This window comes from Salmo salar, chromosome ssa09 (assembly GCF_905237065.1).
Source record: "Salmo salar chromosome ssa09, Ssal_v3.1, whole genome shotgun sequence".
Lineage (NCBI taxonomy): Eukaryota > Metazoa > Chordata > Actinopteri > Salmoniformes > Salmonidae > Salmo > Salmo salar.
In genome coordinates this window covers 101,570,715-101,593,698 of record NC_059450.1, presented here as the reverse complement: position 1 = coordinate 101,593,698, position 22,984 = coordinate 101,570,715, and the positions used below count along the sequence as shown (strand labels likewise).

At 51.0% G+C, this 22,984-nt stretch overlaps 1 protein-coding gene across 2 annotated transcripts in view; it reads right to left on the bottom strand.

Moving 5' to 3' along the window:
- Nucleotides 1–22,984, bottom strand: part of LOC106612321 (vascular endothelial growth factor receptor 3) — a 787,633-nt gene that overhangs the window by 244,388 nt on the left and 520,261 nt on the right. The window lies entirely within an intron of this gene.

Sequence of the window (22,984 nt, the reverse complement as noted above, 5' to 3'; positions counted from 1 at the left end):
TACCAGAGCAGGCCTGCCTCATTACCAGAGCAGTTTACTCCCCACAGAGCAGGACTGACTCATTACCAGAGCAGGACTGACTCATTACCAGAGCAGTCTACTCCCCACAGACCAGGACTGACTTATTACCAGAGCAGTCTACTCTCCACAGAGCAGGACTGACTCATTACCAGAGCAGTCTACTCCCCACAGAGCATGAATGACTCATTACCAGAGCAGTCTACTCGCCACAGTGCAGGACTGACTCATTACCAGAGCAGTCTACTCCCCACAGAGCAGGACTGACTCATTACCAGAGCAGGACTGACTCATTACCAGAGCAATCTACTCCCCACAGAGCAGGACTGACTCATTACCAGAGCAGTCTACCCCACACAGAGCAGGACTGACTCATTACCAGAGCAATCTACTCCCCACAGAGCAGGACTGACTCATTACTAGAGCAGGACTGACTCATTACCAGAGCATGACTGACTCATTTCCAGGCAGTCTACTCCCCACAGAGCAGGACTGACTCATTACCAGAGCAGGACTGACTCATTACTAGAGCAGTCTACTCCCCACAGAGAAGGACTGACTCATTACCAGAGCAGTCTACTCTGGACAGAGCAGGACTGACTCATTACCAGAGAAGTCTATGCCCCACAGAGCAGGACTGACTCATTACCAGAGCAGTCTATTCCCTACAGAGCAGGACTGACTCATTACCAGAGCCGTCTACTCCCGAAAGAGCTGGACTGACTCATTACCAGAGCAGTCTACCCCCCACAGAGCAGGACTGACTCATTACCAGAGCAGTCTACTCCCAACAGAGCAGGAGAGACTCATTACCTGAGCAGGACTGACTCATTACCAGAGCAGTCTACTCCCCGCAGAGAAGGACTGACTCATTACCAGAGCAGAACTGACTCATTACCAGAGCAGGACTGCCTCATTACCAGAGCAGTTTACTCCCCACAGAGCAGGACTGACTCATTAGCAGAGCAGGACTGACTCATTACCAGAGCAGTCTACTCCCCACAGACCAGGACTGACTTATTACCAGAGCAGTCTACTCTCCACAGAGCATGACTGACTCATTACCAGAGCAGTCTACTCCCCACAGAGCATGAATGACTCATTACCAGAGCAGTCTACTCGCCACAGTGCAGGACTGACTCATTACCAGAGCAGTCTACTCCCCACAGAGCAGGACTGACTCATTAGCAGAGCAGGACTGACTCATTACCAGAGCAGTCTACTCCCCACAGACCAGGACTGACTTATTACCAGAGCAGTCTACTCTCCACAGAGCATGACTGACTCATTACCAGAGCAGTCTACTCCCCACAGAGCATGAATGACTCATTACCAGAGCAGTCTACTCGCCACAGTGCAGGACTGACTCATTACCAGAGCAGTCTACTCCCCACAGAGCAGGACTGACTCATTACCAGAGCAGGACTGACTCATTACCAGAGCAATCTACTCCCCACAGAGCAGGACTGACTCATTACCAGAGCAGTCTACCCCCACAGAGCAGGACTGACTCATTACCAGAGCAATCTACTCCCCACAGAGCAGGACTGACTCATTACCAGAGCAGTCTACCCCCCACAGAGCAGGACTGACTCATTACTAGAGCAGGACTGACTCATTACCAGAGCATGACTGACTCATTACCAGGCAGTCTACTCCGCACAGAGCAGGACTGACTCATTACCAGAGCAGGACTGACTCATTACCAGAGCAGTCTAGTCCCCACAGAGAAGGACTGACTCATTACCAGAGCAGTCTACTCTCGACAGAGCAGGACTGACTCATTACCAGAGAAGTCTACGCCCCACAGAGCAGGACTGACTCATTACCAGAGCAGTCTATTCCCTACAGAGCAGGACTGACTCATTACCAGAGCCGTCTACTCCCGAAAGAGCTGGACTGACTCATTACCAGAGCAGTCTACCCCCCACAGAGCAGGACTGACTCATTACCAGAGCAGTCTACTCTCCACAGAGCAGGACTGACTCATTACTAGAGCAAGACTGACTCATTACCAGAGCAGGACTGACTCATTACCAGAGCAGTCTACTCCCCACAGAGCAGGACAGACTCATTACCAGAGCAGTACTGACTCATTACCAGAGCAGTCTACACTCCACTGAGCAGGACTGACTCATTACCAGAGCAGAACTGACTCATTACCAGAGTAGTCTACTCCCCACAGAGCAGGAGAGACTTATTACCAGAGCAGGACTGACTACTTACCAGAGCAGTCTACTCCCCACAGAAAAGGACTGACTCATTACCAGAGCAGAATTGACTCATTACCAGAGCAGGACTGACTCATTACCAGAGCAGGACTTACTCATTACCAGAGCAGTCTACTCCCCACAGACCAGGGCTGACTCATTACCAGAGCAGTCTACTCCCCACAGAGCAGGACTGACTCATTACCAGAGCAGGACTTACTCATTACCAGAGCAGTCTACTCCCCACAGACCAGGACTGACTCATTACCAGAGCAGTCTACTCCCCACAGAGCAGGACTGACTCATTACCAGAGCAGGACTGACTCATTACCAGAGCACTCTACTCCCCACAGAGCAGGACTGACTCATTACCAGAGCAGGACTGACTCATTACCAGAGCAATCTACTCCCCAAAGAGCAGGACTGACTCATTACCAGGGCAGTCTACCCCCCACAGAGCAGGACTGACTCATTACCAGAGCAGTCTACTCCCTACCGAGTTGGACTGACTCATTACCAGAGCAGGACTGACTCATTACCAGAGCAGTCTACTCCCCACAGACCAGGACTGACTTATTACCAGAGTAGTCTACTCTCCACAGAGCAGGACTGACTCATTACTAGAGCAGGACTGACTCATTACCAGAGCAGGACTGACTAATTACCAGAGAAGTGTACTCCCCAAAAAGCAGGACTGACACATTACCAGAGCAGTCTACTCCCACAGAGCAGGACTGACTCATTACCAGAGCAGTCTAATCCTGAAAGAGCGGGACTGACTCATTACCAGAGCAGTCTAGTCCCCACAGAGCAGGACTGACTCATTACCAGAGAGGTCTACACTCCACAGAGCAGGACTGACTCATTACCAGAGCAGTCTACTCCCCACTGAGCAGGAGAGACTCATTACCAGAGCAGGACTGACTCATTACCAGAGCAGTCTACTCCCCGCAGAGAAGGAATGACTCATTACCAGAGCAGAACTGACTCATTACCAGAGCAGGCCTGCCTCATTACCAGAGCAGTTTACTCCCCACAGAGCAGGACTGACTCATTACCAGAGCAGGACTGACTCATTTCCAGGCAGTCTACTCCCCACAGAGCAGGACTGACTCATTACCAGAGCAGGACTGACTCATTACTAGAGCAGTCTACTCCCCACAGAGAAGGACTGACTCATTACCAGAGCAGTCTACTCTGGACAGAGCAGGACTGACTCATTACCAGAGAAGTCTATGCCCCACAGAGCAGGACTGACTCATTACCAGAGCAGTCTATTCCCTACAGAGCAGGACTGACTCATTACCAGAGCCGTCTACTCCCAAAAGAGCTGGACTGACTCATTACCAGAGCAGTCTACCCCCCACAGAGCAGGACTGACTCATTACCAGAGCAGTCTACTCCCAACAGAGCAGGAGAGACTCATTACCTGAGCAGGACTGACTCATTACCAGAGCAGTCTACTCCCCGCAGAGAAGGACTGACTCATTACCAGAGCAGAACTGACTCATTACCAGAGCAGGACTGCCTCATTACCAGAGCAGTTTACTCCCCACAGAGCAGGACTGACTCATTAGCAGAGCAGGACTGACTCATTACCAGAGCAGTCTACTCCCCACAGACCAGGACTGACTTATTACCAGAGCAGTCTACTCTCCACAGAGCATGACTGACTCATTACCAGAGCAGTCTACTCCCCACAGAGCATGAATGACTCATTACCAGAGCAGTCTACTCGCCACAGTGCAGGACTGACTCATTACCAGAGCAGTCTACTCCCCACAGAGCAGGACTGACTCATTAGCAGAGCAGGACTGACTCATTACCAGAGCAGTCTACTCCCCACAGACCAGGACTGACTTATTACCAGAGGAGTCTACTCTCCACAGAGCATGACTGACTCATTACCAGAGCAGTCTACTCCCCACAGAGCATGAATGACTCATTACCAGAGCAGTCTACTCGCCACAGTGCAGGACTGACTCATTACCAGAGCAGTCTACTCCCCACAGAGCAGGACTGACTCATTACCAGAGCAGGACTGACTCATTACCAGAGCAATCTACTCCCCACAGAGCAGGACTGACTCATTACCAGAGCAGTCTACCCCCCACAGAGCAGGACTGACTCATTACCAGAGCAATCTACTCCCCACAGAGCAGGACTGACTCATTACCAGAGCAGTCTACCCCCCACAGAGCAGGACTGACTCATTACTAGAGCAGGACTGACTCATTACCAGAGCATGACTGACTCATTACCAGGCAGTCTACTCCGCACAGAGCAGGACTGACTCATTACCAGAGCAGGACTGACTCATTACCAGAGCAGTCTACTCCCCACAGAGAAGGACTGACTCATTACCAGAGCAGTCTACTCTCGACAGAGCAGGACTGACTCATTACCAGAGAAGTCTACGCCCCACAGAGCAGGACTGACTCATTACCAGAGCAGTCTATTCCCTACAGAGCAGGACTGACTCATTACCAGAGCCGTCTACTCCCGAAAGAGCTGGACTGACTCATTACCAGAGCAGTCTACCCCCCACAGAGCAGGACTGACTCATTACCAGAGCAGTCTACTCTCCACAGAGCAGGACTGACTCATTACTAGAGCAAGACTGACTCATTACCAGAGCAGGACTGACTCATTACCAGAGCAGTCTACTCCCCACAGAGCAGGACAGACTCATTACCAGAGCAGTACTGACTCATTACCAGAGCAGTCTACACTCCACTGAGCAGGACTGACTCATTACCAGAGCAGAACTGACTCATTACCAGAGCAGTCTACTCCCCACAGAGCAGGAGAGACTTATTACCAGAGCAGGACTGACTACTTACCAGAGCAGTCTACTCCCCACAGAAAAGGACTGACTCATTACCAGAGCAGAATTGACTCATTACCAGAGCAGGACTGACTCATTACCAGAGCAGGACTTACTCATTACCAGAGCAGTCTACTCCCCACAGACCAGGGCTGACTCATTACCAGAGCAGTCTACTCCCCACAGAGCAGGACTGACTCATTACCAGAGCAGGACTTACTCATTACCAGAGCAGTCTACTCCCCACAGACCAGGACTGACTCATTACCAGAGCAGTCTACTCCCCACAGAGCAGGACTGACTCATTACCAGAGCAGTCTACTCCCCACAGACCAGGACTGACTTATTACCAGAGTAGTCTACTCTCCACAGAGCAGGACTGACTCATTACTAGAGCAGGACTGACTCATTACCAGAGCAGGACTGACTAATTACCAGAGAAGTGTACTCCCCAAAAAGCAGGACTGACACATTACCAGAGCAGTCTACTCCCACAGAGCAGGACTGACTCATTACCAGAGCAGTCTAATCCTGAAAGAGCGGGACTGACTCATTACCAGAGCAGTCTAGTCCCCACAGAGCAGGACTGACTCATTACCAGAGAGGTCTACACTCCACAGAGCAGGACTGACTCATTACCAGAGCAGTCTACTCCCCACTGAGCAGGAGAGACTCATTACCAGAGCAGGACTGACTCATTACCAGAGCAGTCTACTCCCCGCAGAGAAGGAATGACTCATTACCAGAGCAGAACTGACTCATTACCAGAGCAGGCCTGCCTCATTACCAGAGCAGTTTACTCCCCACAGAGCAGGACTGACTCATTACCAGAGCAGGACTGACTCATTTCCAGGCAGTCTACTCCCCACAGAGCAGGACTGACTCATTACCAGAGCAGGACTGACTCATTACTAGAGCAGTCTACTCCCCACAGAGAAGGACTGACTCATTACCAGAGCAGTCTACTCTGGACAGAGCAGGACTGACTCATTACCAGAGAAGTCTATGCCCCACAGAGCAGGACTGACTCATTACCAGAGCAGTCTATTCCCTACAGAGCAGGACTGACTCATTACCAGAGCCGTCTACTCCCAAAAGAGCTGGACTGACTCATTACCAGAGCAGTCTACCCCCACAGAGCAGGACTGACTCATTACCAGAGCAGTCTACTCCCAACAGAGCAGGAGAGACTCATTACCTGAGCAGGACTGACTCATTACCAGAGCAGTCTACTCCCCGCAGAGAAGGACTGACTCATTACCAGAGCAGAACTGACTCATTACCAGAGCAGGACTGCCTCATTACCAGAGCAGTTTACTCCCCACAGAGCAGGACTGACTCATTAGCAGAGCAGGACTGACTCATTACCAGAGCAGTCTACTCCCCACAGACCAGGACTGACTTATTACCAGAGCAGTCTACTCTCCACAGAGCATGACTGACTCATTACCAGAGCAGTCTACTCCCCACAGAGCATGAATGACTCATTACCAGAGCAGTCTACTCGCCACAGTGCAGGACTGACTCATTACCAGAGCAGTCTACTCCCCACAGAGCAGGACTGACTCATTAGCAGAGCAGGACTGACTCATTACCAGAGCAGTCTACTCCCCACAGACCAGGACTGACTTATTACCAGAGGAGTCTACTCTCCACAGAGCATGACTGACTCATTACCAGAGCAGTCTACTCCCCACAGAGCATGAATGACTCATTACCAGAGCAGTCTACTCGCCACAGTGCAGGACTGACTCATTACCAGAGCAGTCTACTCCCCACAGAGCAGGACTGACTCATTACCAGAGCAGGACTGACTCATTACCAGAGCAATCTACTCCCCCACAGAGCAGGACTGACTCATTACCAGAGCAGTCTACCCCCACAGAGCAGGACTGACTCATTACCAGAGCAATCTACTCCCCACAGAGCAGGACTGACTCATTACCAGAGCAGTCTACCCCCCACAGAGCAGGACTGACTCATTACTAGAGCAGGACTGACTCATTACCAGAGCATGACTGACTCATTACCAGGCAGTCTACTCCGCACAGAGCAGGACTGACTCATTACCAGAGCAGGACTGACTCATTACCAGAGCAGTCTAGTCCCCACAGAGAAGGACTGACTCATTACCAGAGCAGTCTACTCTCGACAGAGCAGGACTGACTCATTACCAGAGAAGTCTACGCCCCACAGAGCAGGACTGACTCATTACCAGAGCAGTCTATTCCCTACAGAGCAGGACTGACTCATTACCAGAGCCGTCTACTCCCGAAAGAGCTGGACTGACTCATTACCAGAGCAGTCTACCCCCCACAGAGCAGGACTGACTCATTACCAGAGCAGTCTACTCTCCACAGAGCAGGACTGACTCATTACTAGAGCAAGACTGACTCATTACCAGAGCAGGACTGACTCATTACCAGAGCAGTCTACTCCCCACAGAGCAGGACAGACTCATTACCAGAGCAGTACTGACTCATTACCAGAGCAGTCTACACTCCACTGAGCAGGACTGACTCATTACCAGAGCAGAACTGACTCATTACCAGAGCAGTCTACTCCCCACAGAGCAGGAGAGACTTATTACCAGAGCAGGACTGACTACTTACCAGAGCAGTCTACTCCCCACAGAAAAGGACTGACTCATTACCAGAGCAGAATTGACTCATTACCAGAGCAGGACTGACTCATTACCAGAGCAGGACTTACTCATTACCAGAGCAGTCTACTCCCCCACAGACCAGGGCTGACTCATTACCAGAGCAGTCTACTCCCCACAGAGCAGGACTGACTCATTACCAGAGCAGGACTTACTCATTACCAGAGCAGTCTACTCCCCACAGACCAGGACTGACTCATTACCAGAGCAGTCTACTCCCCACAGAGCAGGACTGACTCATTACCAGAGCAGGACTGACTCATTACCAGAGCACTCTACTCCCCACAGAGCAGGACTGACTCATTACCAGAGCAGGACTGACTCATTACCAGAGCAATCTACTCCCCAAAGAGCAGGACTGACTCATTACCAGGGCAGTCTACCCCCCACAGAGCAGGACTGACCCATTACCAGAGCAGTCTACTCCCTACCGAGTTGGACTGACGCATTACCATAGCAGGACTGACTCATTACCAGAGCAGTCTACTCCCCACAGACCAGGACTGACTTATTACCAGAGTAGTCTACTCTCCACAGAGCAGGACTGACTCATTACTAGAGCAGGACTGACTCATTACCAGAGCAGGACTGACTAATTACCAGAGAAGTGTACTCCCCAAAAAGCAGGACTGACACATTACCAGAGCAGTCTACTCCCACAGAGCAGGACTGACTCATTACCAGAGCAGTCTAATCCTGAAAGAGCGGGACTGACTCATTACCAGAGCAGTCTAGTACCCACAGAGCAGGACTGACTCATTACCAGAGAGGTCTACACTCCACAGAGCAGGACTGACTCATTACCAGAGCAGTCTACTCCCCACTGAGCAGGAGAGACTCATTACCAGAGCAGGACTGACTCATTACCAGAGCAGTCTACTCCCCGCAGAGAAGGAATGACTCATTACCAGAGCAGAACTGACTCATTACCAGAGCAGGCCTGCCTCATTACCAGAGCAGTTTACTCCCCACAGAGCAGGACTGACTCATTACCAGAGCAGGACTGACTCATTACCAGAGCAGTTTACTCCCCACAGAGCAGGACTGACTCATTACCAGAGCAGGACTGACTCATTTCCAGGCAGTCTACTCCCCACAGAGCAGGACTGACTCATTACCAGAGCAGGACTGACTCATTACTAGAGCAGTCTACTCCCCACAGAGAAGGACTGACTCATTACCAGAGCAGTCTACTCTGGACAGAGCAGGACTGACTCATTACCAGAGAAGTCTATGCCCCACAGAGCAGGACTGACTCATTACCAGAGCAGTCTATTCCCTACAGAGCAGGACTGACTCATTACCAGAGCCGTCTACTCCCAAAAGAGCTGGACTGACTCATTACCAGAGCAGTCTACCCCCCACAGAGCAGGACTGACTCATTACCAGAGCAGTCTACTCCCAACAGAGCAGGAGAGACTCATTACCTGAGCAGGACTGACTCATTACCAGAGCAGTCTACTCCCCGCAGAGAAGGACTGACTCATTACCAGAGCAGAACTGACTCATTACCAGAGCAGGACTGCCTCATTACCAGAGCAGTTTACTCCCCCACAGAGCAGGACTGACTCATTAGCAGAGCAGGACTGACTCATTACCAGAGCAGTCTACTCCCCACAGACCAGGACTGACTTATTACCAGAGCAGTCTACTCTCCACAGAGCATGACTGACTCATTACCAGAGCAGTCTACTCCCCACAGAGCATGAATGACTCATTACCAGAGCAGTCTACTCGCCACAGTGCAGGACTGACTCATTACCAGAGCAGTCTACTCCCCACAGAGCAGGACTGACTCATTAGCAGAGCAGGACTGACTCATTACCAGAGCAGTCTACTCCCCACAGACCAGGACTGACTTATTACCAGAGGAGTCTACTCTCCACAGAGCATGACTGACTCATTACCAGAGCAGTCTACTCCCCACAGAGCATGAATGACTCATTACCAGAGCAGTCTACTCGCCACAGTGCAGGACTGACTCATTACCAGAGCAGTCTACTCCCCACAGAGCAGGACTGACTCATTACCAGAGCAGGACTGACTCATTACCAGAGCAATCTACTCCCCACAGAGCAGGACTGACTCATTACCAGAGCAGTCTACCCCCACAGAGCAGGACTGACTCATTACCAGAGCAATCTACTCCCCACAGAGCAGGACTGACTCATTACCAGAGCAGTCTACCCCCCACAGAGCAGGACTGACTCATTAATAGAGCAGGACTGACTCATTACCAGAGCATGACTGACTCATTACCAGGCAGTCTACTCCGCACAGAGCAGGACTGACTCATTACCAGAGCAGGACTGACTCATTACCAGAGCAGTCTAGTCCCCACAGAGAAGGACTGACTCATTACCAGAGCAGTCTACTCTCGACAGAGCAGGACTGACTCATTACCAGAGAAGTCTACGCCCCACAGAGCAGGACTGACTCATTACCAGAGCAGTCTATTCCCTACAGAGCAGGACTGACTCATTACCAGAGCCGTCTACTCCCGAAAGAGCTGGACTGACTCATTACCAGAGCAGTCTACCCCCCACAGAGCAGGACTGACTCATTACCAGAGCAGTCTACTCTCCACAGAGCAGGACTGACTCATTACTAGAGCAAGACTGACTCATTACCAGAGCAGGACTGACTCATTACCAGAGCAGTCTACTCCCCACAGAGCAGGACAGACTCATTACCAGAGCAGTACTGACTCATTACCAGAGCAGTCTACACTCCACTGAGCAGGACTGACTCATTACCAGAGCAGAACTGACTCATTACCAGAGCAGTCTACTCCCCACAGAGCAGGAGAGACTTATTACCAGAGCAGGACTGACTACTTACCAGAGCAGTCTACTCCCCACAGAAAAGGACTGACTCATTACCAGAGCAGAATTGACTCATTACCAGAGCAGGACTGACTCATTACCAGAGCAGGACTTACTCATTACCAGAGCAGTCTACTCCCCACAGACCAGGGCTGACTCATTACCAGAGCAGTCTACTCCCCACAGAGCAGGACTGACTCATTACCAGAGCAGGACTTACTCATTACCAGAGCAGTCTACTCCCCACAGACCAGGACTGACTCATTACCAGAGCAGTCTACTCCCCACAGAGCAGGACTGACTCATTACCAGAGCAGGACTGACTCATTACCAGAGCACTCTACTCCCCACAGAGCAGGACTGACTCATTACCAGAGCAGGACTGACTCATTACCAGAGCAATCTACTCCCCAAAGAGCAGGACTGACTCATTACCAGGGCAGTCTACCCCCCACAGAGCAGGACTGACCCATTACCAGAGCAGTCTACTCCCTACCGAGTTGGACTGACGCATTACCATAGCAGGACTGACTCATTACCAGAGCAGTCTACTCCCCACAGACCAGGACTGACTTATTACCAGAGTAGTCTACTCTCCACAGAGCAGGACTGACTCATTACTAGAGCAGGACTGACTCATTACCAGAGCAGGACTGACTAATTACCAGAGAAGTGTACTCCCCAAAAAGCAGGACTGACACATTACCAGAGCAGTCTACTCCCACAGAGCAGGACTGACTCATTACCAGAGCAGTCTAATCCTGAAAGAGCGGGACTGACTCATTACCAGAGCAGTCTAGTACCCACAGAGCAGGACTGACTCATTACCAGAGAGGTCTACACTCCACAGAGCAGGACTGACTCATTACCAGAGCAGTCTACTCCCCACTGAGCAGGAGAGACTCATTACCAGAGCAGGACTGACTCATTACCAGAGCAGTCTACTCCCCGCAGAGAAGGAATGACTCATTACCAGAGCAGAACTGACTCATTACCAGAGCAGGCCTGCCTCATTACCAGAGCAGTTTACTCCCCACAGAGCAGGACTGACTCATTACCAGAGCAGGACTGACTCATTACCAGAGCAGTCTACTCCCCACAGACCAGGACTGACTTATTACCAGTGCAGTCTATTCTCCACAGCGTTGGACTGACTCATTCCCAGAGCAGTCTACTCCCCACAGAGCATGAATGACTCATTACCAGAGCAGTCTACTCCCCACAGAGCAGGACTGACTCATTACCAGAGCAGGACTGACTCATTACCAGAGCAATCTACTCCCCACAGAGCAGGACTGACTCATTACCAGAGCAGTCTACCCCCCACAGAGCAGGACTGACTCATTACCAGAGCAATCTACTCCCCACAGAGCAGGACTGACTCATTACTAGAGCAGTCTACTCTCCACAGAGCTTGACTGACTCATTACTAGAGCAGGACTGACTCATTACCAGAGCAGGACTGACTATTTACCAGAGAAGTGTACTCCCCAAAAAGCAGGACTGACTCATTACCAGAGCAGTCTACTCCCACAGAGCAGGACTGACTCATTACCAGAGCAGTCTAATCCTGAAAGAGTGGGACAGACTCATTACCAGAGCAGTCTAGTCCCCACAGAGCAGGACTGACTCATTACCAGAGATGTCTACACTCCACAGAGCAGGACTGACTCATTACCAGAGCAGTCTACTCCCCACTGAGCAGGAGAGACTCATTACCAGAGCAGGACTGACTCATTACCAGAGCAGTCTACTCCCCGCAGAGAAGGACTGACTCATTACCAGAGCAGAACTGACTCATTACCAGAGCAGGCCTGCCTCATTACCAGAGCAGTTTACTCCCCACAGAGCAGGACTGACTCATTACCAGAGCAGTCTACCCCCCACAGAGCAGGACTGACTCATTACCAGAGCAATCTACTCCCCACAGAGCAGGACTGACTCATTACTAGAGCAGTCTACTCTCCACAGAGCTTGACTGACTCATTACTAGAGCAGGACTGACTCATTACCAGAGCAGGACTGACTATTTACCAGAGAAGTGTACTCCCCAAAAAGCAGGACTGACTCATTACCAGAGCAGTCTACTCCCACAGAGCAGGACTGACTCATTACCAGAGCAGTCTAATCCTGAAAGAGTGGGACAGACTCATTACCAGAGCAGTCTAGTCCCCACAGAGCAGGACTGACTCATTACCAGAGATGTCTACACTCCACAGAGCAGGACTGACTCATTACCAGAGCAGTCTACTCCCCACTGAGCAGGAGAGACTCATTACCAGAGCAGGACTGACTCATTACCAGAGCACTCTACTCCCCGCAGAGAAGGACTGACTCATTACCAGAGCAGAACTGACTCATTACCAGAGCAGGCCTGCCTCATTACCAGAGCAGTTTACTCCCCACAGAGCAGGACTGACTCATTACCAGAGCATGACTGACTCATTACCAGGCAGTCTACTCCGCACAGAGCAGGACTGACTCATTACCAGAGCAGGACTGACTCATTACCAGAACAGTCTAGTCCCCACAGAGAAGGACTGACTCATTACCAGAGCAGTCTACTCTCGACAGAGCAGGACTGACTCATTACCAGAGAAGTCTACGCCCCACAGAGCAGGACTGACTCATTACCAGAGCAGTCTATTCCCTACAGAGCAGGACTGACTCATTACCAGAGCCGTCTACTCCCGAAAGAGCTGGACTGACTCATTACCAGAGCAGTCTACCCCCCACAGAGCAGGACTGACTCATTACCAGAGCAGTCTACTCTCCACAGAGCAGGACTGACTCATTACTAGAGCAAGACTGACTCATTACCAGAGCAGGACTGACTCATTACCAGAGCAGTCTACTCCCCACAGAGCAGGACAGACTCATTACCAGAGCAGTACTGACTCATTACCAGAGCAGTCTACACTCCACTGAGCAGGACTGACTCATTACCAGAGCAGAACTGACTCATTACCAGAGCAGTCTACTCCCCACAGAGCAGGAGAGACTTATTACCAGAGCAGGACTGACTACTTACCAGAGCAGTCTACTCCCCACAGAAAAGGACTGACTCATTACCAGAGCAGAATTGACTCATTACCAGAGCAGGACTGACTCATTACCAGAGCAGGACTTACTCATTACCAGAGCAGTCTACTCCCCACAGACCAGGGCTGACTCATTACCAGAGCAGTCTACTCCCCACAGAGCAGGACTGACTCATTACCAGAGCAGGACTTACTCATTACCAGAGCAGTCTACTCCCCACAGACCAGGACTGACTCATTACCAGAGCAGTCTACTCCCCACAGAGCAGGACTGACTCATTACCAGAGCAGGACTGACTCATTACCAGAGCACTCTACTCCCCACAGAGCAGGACTGACTCATTACCAGAGCAGGACTGACTCATTACCAGAGCAATCTACTCCCCAAAGAGCAGGACTGACTCATTACCAGGGCAGTCTACCCCCCACAGAGCAGGACTGACTCATTACCAGAGCAGTCTACTCCCTACCGAGTTGGACTGACTCATTACCAGAGCAGGACTGACTCATTACCAGAGCAGTCTACTCCCCACAGACCAGGACTGACTTATTACCAGAGTAGTCTACTCTCCACAGAGCAGGACTGACTCATTACTAGAGCAGGACTGACTCATTACCAGAGCAGGACTGACTAATTACCAGAGAAGTGTACTCCCCAAAAAGCAGGACTGACACATTACCAGAGCAGTCTACTCCCACAGAGCAGGACTGACTCATTACCAGAGCAGTCTAATCCTGAAAGAGCGGGACTGACTCATTACCAGAGCAGTCTAGTACCCACAGAGCAGGACTGACTCATTACCAGAGAGGTCTACACTCCACAGAGCAGGACTGACTCATTACCAGAGCAGTCTACTCCCCACTGAGCAGGAGAGACTCATTACCAGAGCAGGACTGACTCATTACCAGAGCAGTCTACTCCCCGCAGAGAAGGAATGACTCATTACCAGAGCAGAACTGACTCATTACCAGAGCAGGCCTGCCTCATTACCAGAGCAGTTTACTCCCCACAGAGCAGGACTGACTCATTACCAGAGCAGGACTGACTCATTACCAGAGCAGTCTACTCCCCACAGACCAGGACTGACTTATTACCAGTGCAGTCTATTCTCCACAGCGTTGGACTGACTCATTCCCAGAGCAGTCTACTCCCCACAGAGCATGAATGACTCATTACCAGAGCAGTCTACTCCCCACAGAGCAGGACTGACTCATTACCAGAGCAGGACTGACTCATTACCAGAGCAATCTACTCCCCACAGAGCAGGACTGACTCATTACCAGAGCAGTCTACCCCCCACAGAGCAGGACTGACTCATTACCAGAGCAATCTACTCCCCACAGAGCAGGACTGACTCATTACTAGAGCAGTCTACTCTCCACAGAGCTTGACTGACTCATTACTAGAGCAGGACTGACTCATTACCAGAGCAGGACTGACTATTTACCAGAGAAGTGTACTCCCCAAAAAGCAGGACTGACTCATTACCAGAGCAGTCTACTCCCACAGAGCAGGACTGACTCATTACCAGAGCAGTCTAATCCTGAAAGAGTGGGACAGACTCATTACCAGAGCAGTCTAGTCCCCACAGAGCAGGACTGACTCATTACCAGAGATGTCTACACTCCACAGAGCAGGACTGACTCATTACCAGAGCAGTCTACTCCCCACTGAGCAGGAGAGACTCATTACCAGAGCAGGACTGACTCATTACCAGAGCAGTCTACTCCCCGCAGAGAAGGACTGACTCATTACCAGAGCAGAACTGACTCATTACCAGAGCAGGCCTGCCTCATTACCAGAGCAGTTTACTCCCCACAGAGCAGGACTGACTCATTACCAGAGCAGGACTGACTCATTACCAGAGCAGTCTACTCCCCACAGACCAGGACTGACTTATTACCAGAGCAGTCTACTCTCCACAGAGCAGGACTGACTCATTACCAGAGCAGTCTACTCCCCACAGAGCATGACTGACTCATTACCAGAGCAGTCTACTCGCCACAGTGCAGGACTGACTCATTACCAGAGCAGTCTACTCCCCACAGAGCAGGACTGACTCATTACCAGAGCAGGACTGACTCATTACCAGAGCAATCTACTCCCCACAGAGCAGGACTGACTCATTACCAGAGCAGTCTACCCCACACAGAGCAGGACTGACTCATTACCAGAGCAATCTACTCCCCACAGAGCAGGACTGACTCATTACTAGAGCAGGACTGACACATTACCAGAGCATGACTGACTCATTACCAGGCAGTCTACTCCCCACAGAGCAGGACTGACTCATTACCAGAGCAGGACTGACTCATTACTAGAGCAGTCTACTCCCCACAGAGAAGGACTGACTCATTACCAGAGCAGTCTACTCTGGACAGAGCAGGACTGACTCATTACCAGAGAAGTCTATGCCCCACAGAGCAGGACTGACTCATTACCAGAGCAGTCTATTCCCTACAGAGCAGGACTGACTCATTACCAGAGCCGTCTACTCCCGAAAGAGCTGGACTGACTCATTACCAGAGCAGTCTACCCCCCACAGAGCAGGACTGACTCATTACCAGAGCAGTCTACTCCCCACAGAGCAGGACTGACTCATTACTAGAGCAAGACTGACTTATTACCAGAGCAGGACTGACTCATTACCAGAGCAGTCTACTCCCCACAGAGCAGGACAGACTCATTACCAGAGCAGGACTGACTCATTACCAGAGCAGTCTACACTCCACAGAGCAGGACTGACTCATTACCAGAGCAGAACTGACTCATTACCAGAGCAGTCTACTCCCCACAGAAAAGGACTGACTCATTACCAGAGCAGAACTGACTCATTACCAGAGCAGGACTAACTCATTACCAGAGCAGTTTACTCCCCACAGAGCAGGACTGACTCATTACCAGAACAGGACTGACTCATTACCAGAGCAGTCTACTCCCCACAGACCAGGACTGACTTATTACCAGAGCAGTCTACTCCCCACAGACCAGGACTGACTTATTACCAGAGCAGTCTACTCTCCACAGAGCAGGACTGACTCATTACCAGAGCAGTCTACTCCCCACAGAGCAGGAATGACTCATTACCAGAGCAGTCTACTCCCTACTGAGCAGGAATGACTCATTACCAGAGCAGTCTACTCGCCACAGTGCAGGACTGACTCATTACCAGAGCAGTCTACTCCCCACAGAGCAGGAGAAACTCATTACCAGAGCAGGACTGACTAATTACCAGAGCAGTCTACTCCCCAGAGAGAAGGACTGACTCATTACCAGAGCAGAACTGACTCATTACCAGAGCAGGACTGACTCATTACTAGAGCAGTTTACTCCCCACAGAGCAGGACTGACTCATTACCAGAGCAGGACTGACTCATTACCAGAGCAGTCTACTCTCCACAGAGCAGGACTGACTCATTACCAGAGCAGTCTACTCCCAACAGAGCAGGAATGACTCATTACCAGAGCAGTCTACTCCCTACAGAGCAGGACTGACTCATTACCAGAGCAAGACTGACTCATTACCAGAGCAATCTACTCCCCAAAGAGCAGGACTGACTCATTACCAGGGCAGTCTACCCCCCACAGAGCAGGACTGACTCATTACCAGAGCAGTCTATTCCCAACAGAGCAGGACTGACTCATTACTAGAACAAGACTGACTCATTACCAGAGCAGGACTGACTCATTACCAGAGCAGTCTACACTCCACAGAGCAGGACTGACTCATTACCAGAGCAGAACTGACTCATTACCAGAGCAGTCTACTCCCCACGGAGCAGGAGAGACTCATTACCAGAGCAGGACTGACTAATTACCAGAGCAGTCTACTCCCCACAGAAAAGGACTGACTCATTACCAGAGCAGAACTGACTCATTACCAGAGCAGGACTAACTCATTACCAGAGCAGTTTACTAACCCACAGAGCAGGACTGACTCATTACCAGAACAGGACTGACTCATTACCAGAGCAGTCTACTCCCCACAGACCAGGACTGACTTATTACCAGAGCAGTCTACTCTCCACAGAGCAGGACTGACTCATTACCAGAGCAGTCTACTCCCCACAGAGCAGGAATGACTCATTACCAGAGCAGTCTACTCGCCACAGTGCAGGACTGACTAATTACCAGAGCAGTCTACTCCCCACAGAGAAGGACTGACTCATTACCAGAGCAGAACTGACTCATTACCAGAGCAGGACTGACTCATTACCAGAGCAGTTTACTCCCCACAGAGCAGGACTGACTCATTACCAGAGCAGGACTGACTCATTACCAGAGCAGTCTACTCTCCACAGAGCAGGAATGACTCATTACCAGAGCAGAACTGACTCATTACCAGAGCAGGACTGACTCATTACCAGAGCAGTTTACTCCCCAAAGAGCAGGACTGACTCATTACCAGGGCAGTCTACCCCCCACAGAGCAGGACTGACTCATAACCAGAGCAGTCTACTCCCCACAGAGCAGAACTGACTTATAACCAGAGCAGGACTGACTCATTACCAGAGCATTCTACTCCCTACCGAGCAGGACTGACTCATTACCAGAGCAGGACTGACTCATTACCTGAGCAGGCCTGACTCATTACCAGGCAGTCTACTCCCCACAGAGCAGGACTGACTCATTACCAGAGCAGGACTGACTCATTACCAGAGAAATCTACTCCCCAAAGAGCAGGACTGACTCATTACTAGAGCAGTCTACCCCCCACAGTGCAGGACTGATTCATTACCAGAGCAGTGTACTCCCCACAGAGCAGGACTGACTCCTTACCAGAGCAGTCTATTCCCCACAGAGCAGGACTGACTCATTACCAGAGCAGTCTACTCCCCACAGAGCAGGACTGGCTCACTACCAGAGCAGGACTGACTCATTACCAGAGCAATCTACTCCCCAAAGAGCAGGACTGACTCATTACCAGGGTAGTCTACCCCCCACAGAGCAGGACTGACTCATTACCAGAGCAGTCTACTCCCCACAGACCAGGACTGACTTATTACCAGAGCAGTCTACTCTCCACAGAGCAGGCCTGACTCATTACTTGAGCAGGACTGACTAATTACCAGAGAAGTGTACTCCCCAAAGAGCAGGACTGACTCATTACCAGAGCAGTCTACTCCGACAGAGCAGGACTGACTCATTACCAGAGCAGTCTAATCCTGAAAGAGCGGGACTGACTCATTACCAGAGCAGTCTAGTCCCCACAGAGCAGGACTGACTCATTACCAGAGAGGTCTACACTCCACAGAGCAGGACTGACTCATTACCAGAGCAGTCTACTCCCCACAGAGCAGGAGAGACTCATTACCAGAGCAGGACTGACTCATTACCAGAGCAGTATACTCGCCGCAGAGAAGGACTGACTCATTACCAGAGCAGAACTGACTCATTACCAGAGCAGGACTGCCTCATTACCAGAGCAGTTTACTCCCCACAGAGCAGGACTGACTCATTAGCAGAGCAGGACTGACTCATTACCAGAGCAGTCTACTCCCCACAGAGCAGGACTGACTCATTACCAGAGCAGTCTACTCCCTACAGAGCAGGACTGACTCATTACCAGAGCAGTCTACTCCCCACAGAGCAGGACTGACTCATTACCAGAGCAGTCTACTCTCCAAAGAGCAGGACTGACTCATTACCAGAGCAGGACTGACTCATGACCAGAGCAGTCTACTCCCCACAGAGCAGGACTGACTCATTACCAGAGCAGGACTGACTCATTACCAGAGAAGTCTACTCCCTACAGAGCAGGACTGACTCATTACCAGAGCAGGACTGACTCATGACCAGAGCAGTCTACTCCCCAAAGAGCAGGACTGACTCATTACCAGAGCAGTCTACCCCCCCACAGTGCAGGACTGACTCATTACCAGAGCAGTGTACTCCCCACAGAGCAGGACTGACTCCTTACCAGAGCAGTCTACTCCCCACAGAGCAGGACTGACTCATAACCAGAGCAGTCTACTCCCCACAGAGCAGGACTGGCTAATTACCAGAGCAGTCTACTCTCCACAGAGCAGGACTGACTCATTACCAGAGCAGGACTGACTCATGACCAGAGCAGTCTACTCCCCACAGAGCAGGACTGACTCATTACCAGAGCAGTCTACTCCCCACAGAGCAGGACTGACTCATTACCAGAGCAGTCTACTCCCCACAGAGCAGGACTGACTCATTACCAGAGCAGGACTGACTCATTACCAGAGAAGTCTACTCTCCACAAAATAGGACTGACTCATTACCAGAGCAGTACTGGCTCATTACCAGAGCAGTCTACTCTCCACAGAGCAGGACTGACTCATTACCAGAGCAGGACTGACTCATGAGCAGAGCAGTCTACTCCCCACAGAGCAGGACTGACTCATTACCAGAGCAGTCTACTCCCCACAGAGCTGGACTGACTCATTACCAGAGCAGTCTACTCCCCACAGAGCAGGACTGACTCATTACCAGAGCAGGACTGACTCATTACCAGAGAAGTCTACTCTCCACAAAGTAGGACTGACTCATTACCAGAGCAGGACTGACTCATTACCTGAGCAGGCCTGACTCATTACCAGGCAGTCTACTCCCCACAGAGCAGGACTGACTCATTACCAGAGCAGGACTGACTCATTACCAGAGAAGTCTACTCCCCAAAGAGCAGGACTGACTCATTACCAGAGCAGTCTACCCACCACAGTGCAGGACTGACTCATTACCAGAGCAGTGTACTCCCCACAGAGCAGGACTGACTCCTTACCAGAGCAGTCTACTCCCCACAGAGCAGGACTGACTCATTACCAGAGCAGTCTACTCCCCACAGAGCAGGACTGGCTCATTACCAGAGCAGTCTACTCTCCACAGAGCAGGACTGACTCATTACCAGAGCAGGACTGACTCATGACCAGAGCAGTCTACTCCCCACAGAGCAGGACTGACTCATTACCAGAGCAGTCTACTCCCCACAGAGCAGGACTGACTCATTACCAGACCAGTCTACTCCCCACAGAGCAGGACTGACTCATTACCAGAGCAGGACTGACTCATTACCAGAGAAGTCTACTCTCCACAAAATAGGACTGACTCATTACCAGAGCAGGACTGGCTCATTACCAGAGCAGTCTACTCTCCACAGAGCAGGACTGACTCATTACCAGAGCAGGACTGACTCATGACCAGAGCAGTCTACTCCCCACAGAGCAGGACTGACTCATTACCAGAGCAGTCTACTCCCCACAGAGCTGGACTGACTCATTACCAGAGCAGTCTACTCCCCACAGAGCAGGACTGACTCATTACCAGAGCAGGACTGACTCATTACCAGAGAAGTCTACTCTACACAAAGTAGGACTGACTCATTACCAGAGCAGGACTGACTCATTAAAAGAGCAGGACTAACTCATTACCAGAGCAGTCTACTCCCCACAGAGCAGGACTGACTCATTACCAGAGCAGTGTACTCCCCACAGAGCAGGATGAACTCATTACCAGAGCAGTCTACTCTCCACAGAGCAGGACTGACTCATTACAGAGCAGGACTGACTCATTACCAGAGCAGTCTACTCCCCACAGAGCAGGACTGACTCATTACCAGAACAGTCTACTCCCTACAGAGCAGGACTGACTCATTACAAGAGCAGGACTAACTCATTACCAGAGCAGTCTACTCCCCACAGAGCAGGACTGACTCATTACCAGAGCAGTCTACTCCCCACAGAGCAGGACTGGCTCATTACCAGAGCAGTCTACTCCCCACAGAGAAGGACTGACTCATTACCAGAACAGAACTGACTCATTACCAGAGCAGGACTGACTCATTACCAGAGCATTTTACTCCCTACAGAGCATGACTGACTCATTACCAGAGCAGGACTGACTAATTACCAGAGCAGTCTACTACCCACAGAGCAGAACTAACTCATTACTAGAGCAGGACTGACTCATTACCAGGCAGTGTTCTCTCCACAGAGCAGGACTGACTCATTACCAGAGAAGTCTACGCCCCACAGAGCAGGACTGACTCATTACCAGAGCAGTCTACTCCCTACAGAGCAGGACTGACTCATTACCAGAGCAGTCTACTCCCCACAGAGCAGGTCTGACTCATTACCAGAGCAGGACTGACTCATTACCACAGCAATCTACTCCCCACAGAGCAGGACTGACTCATTACCAGAGCAGTCTACCCCCCACAGAGCAGGACTGACTCATTACCAGAGCAGTCTACTCCCTACAGAGCAGGACTGACTCATTACCAGAGCAGGACTGACTCATTACCAGAGCAGTCTACTCCCCACAGAGAAGGACTGACTCATTACCAGAGCAGTCTACTCTCGACAGAGCAGGACTGACTCATTACCAGAGAAGTCTACGCCCCACAGAGCAGGACTGACTCATTACCAGAGCAGTCTATTCCATACAGAGCAGGACTGACTCATTACCAGAGCCGTCTACTCCCGAAAGAGCTGGACTGACTCATTACTAGAGCAGTCTACTCCCCACAGAGCAGGAATGACTCATTACCAGAGCAGTCTACTCCCCACAGAGTAGGACTGACTCATTACTAGAGCAAGACTGACTCATTACCAGAGCAGGACTGACTCATTACCAGAGCAGTCTACTCCCCACAGAGCAGGACAGACTCATTACCAGAGCAGGACTGACTCATTACCAGAGCAGTCTACACTCCACAGAGCAGGACTGACTCATTACCAGAGCAGAACTGACTCATTACCAGAGCAGTCTACTCCCCACAGCGCAGGACTGACTCATTACCAGAGCAGTCTACTCCCTACAGAGCAGGACTGACTCATTACCAGAGCAGGACTGAGTCATTACCAGAGCAGTCTACTCCCCACAGAGCAGGACTGACTCATTACCAGAGCAGTCTACTCTCCAAAGAGCAGGACTGACTCATTACCAGAGCAGGACTGACTCATGACCAGAGCAGTCTACTCCCCACAGAGCAGGACTGACTCATTACCAGAGCAGTCTACTCCCCACAGAGCAGGACTGACTCATTACCAGAGCAGTCTACTCCCCACAGAGCAGGACTGACTCATTACCAGAATAGGACTGACTCATTACCAGAGAAGTCTACTCTCCACAAAGTAGGACTGACTCATTACCAGAGCAGGACTGGCTCATTACCAGAGCAGTCTACTCTCCACAGAGCAGGACTGACTCATTACCAGAGCAGGACTGACTCATGACCAGAGCAGTCTACTCCCCACAGAGCAGGACTGACTCATTACCAGAGCAGTCTACTCCCCACAGAGCTGGACTGACTCATTACCAGAGCAGTCTACTCCCCACAGAGCAGGACTGACTCATTACCAGAGCAGGACTGACTCATTACCAGAGAAGTCTACTCTCCACAAAGTAGGACTGACTCATTACCAGAGCAGGA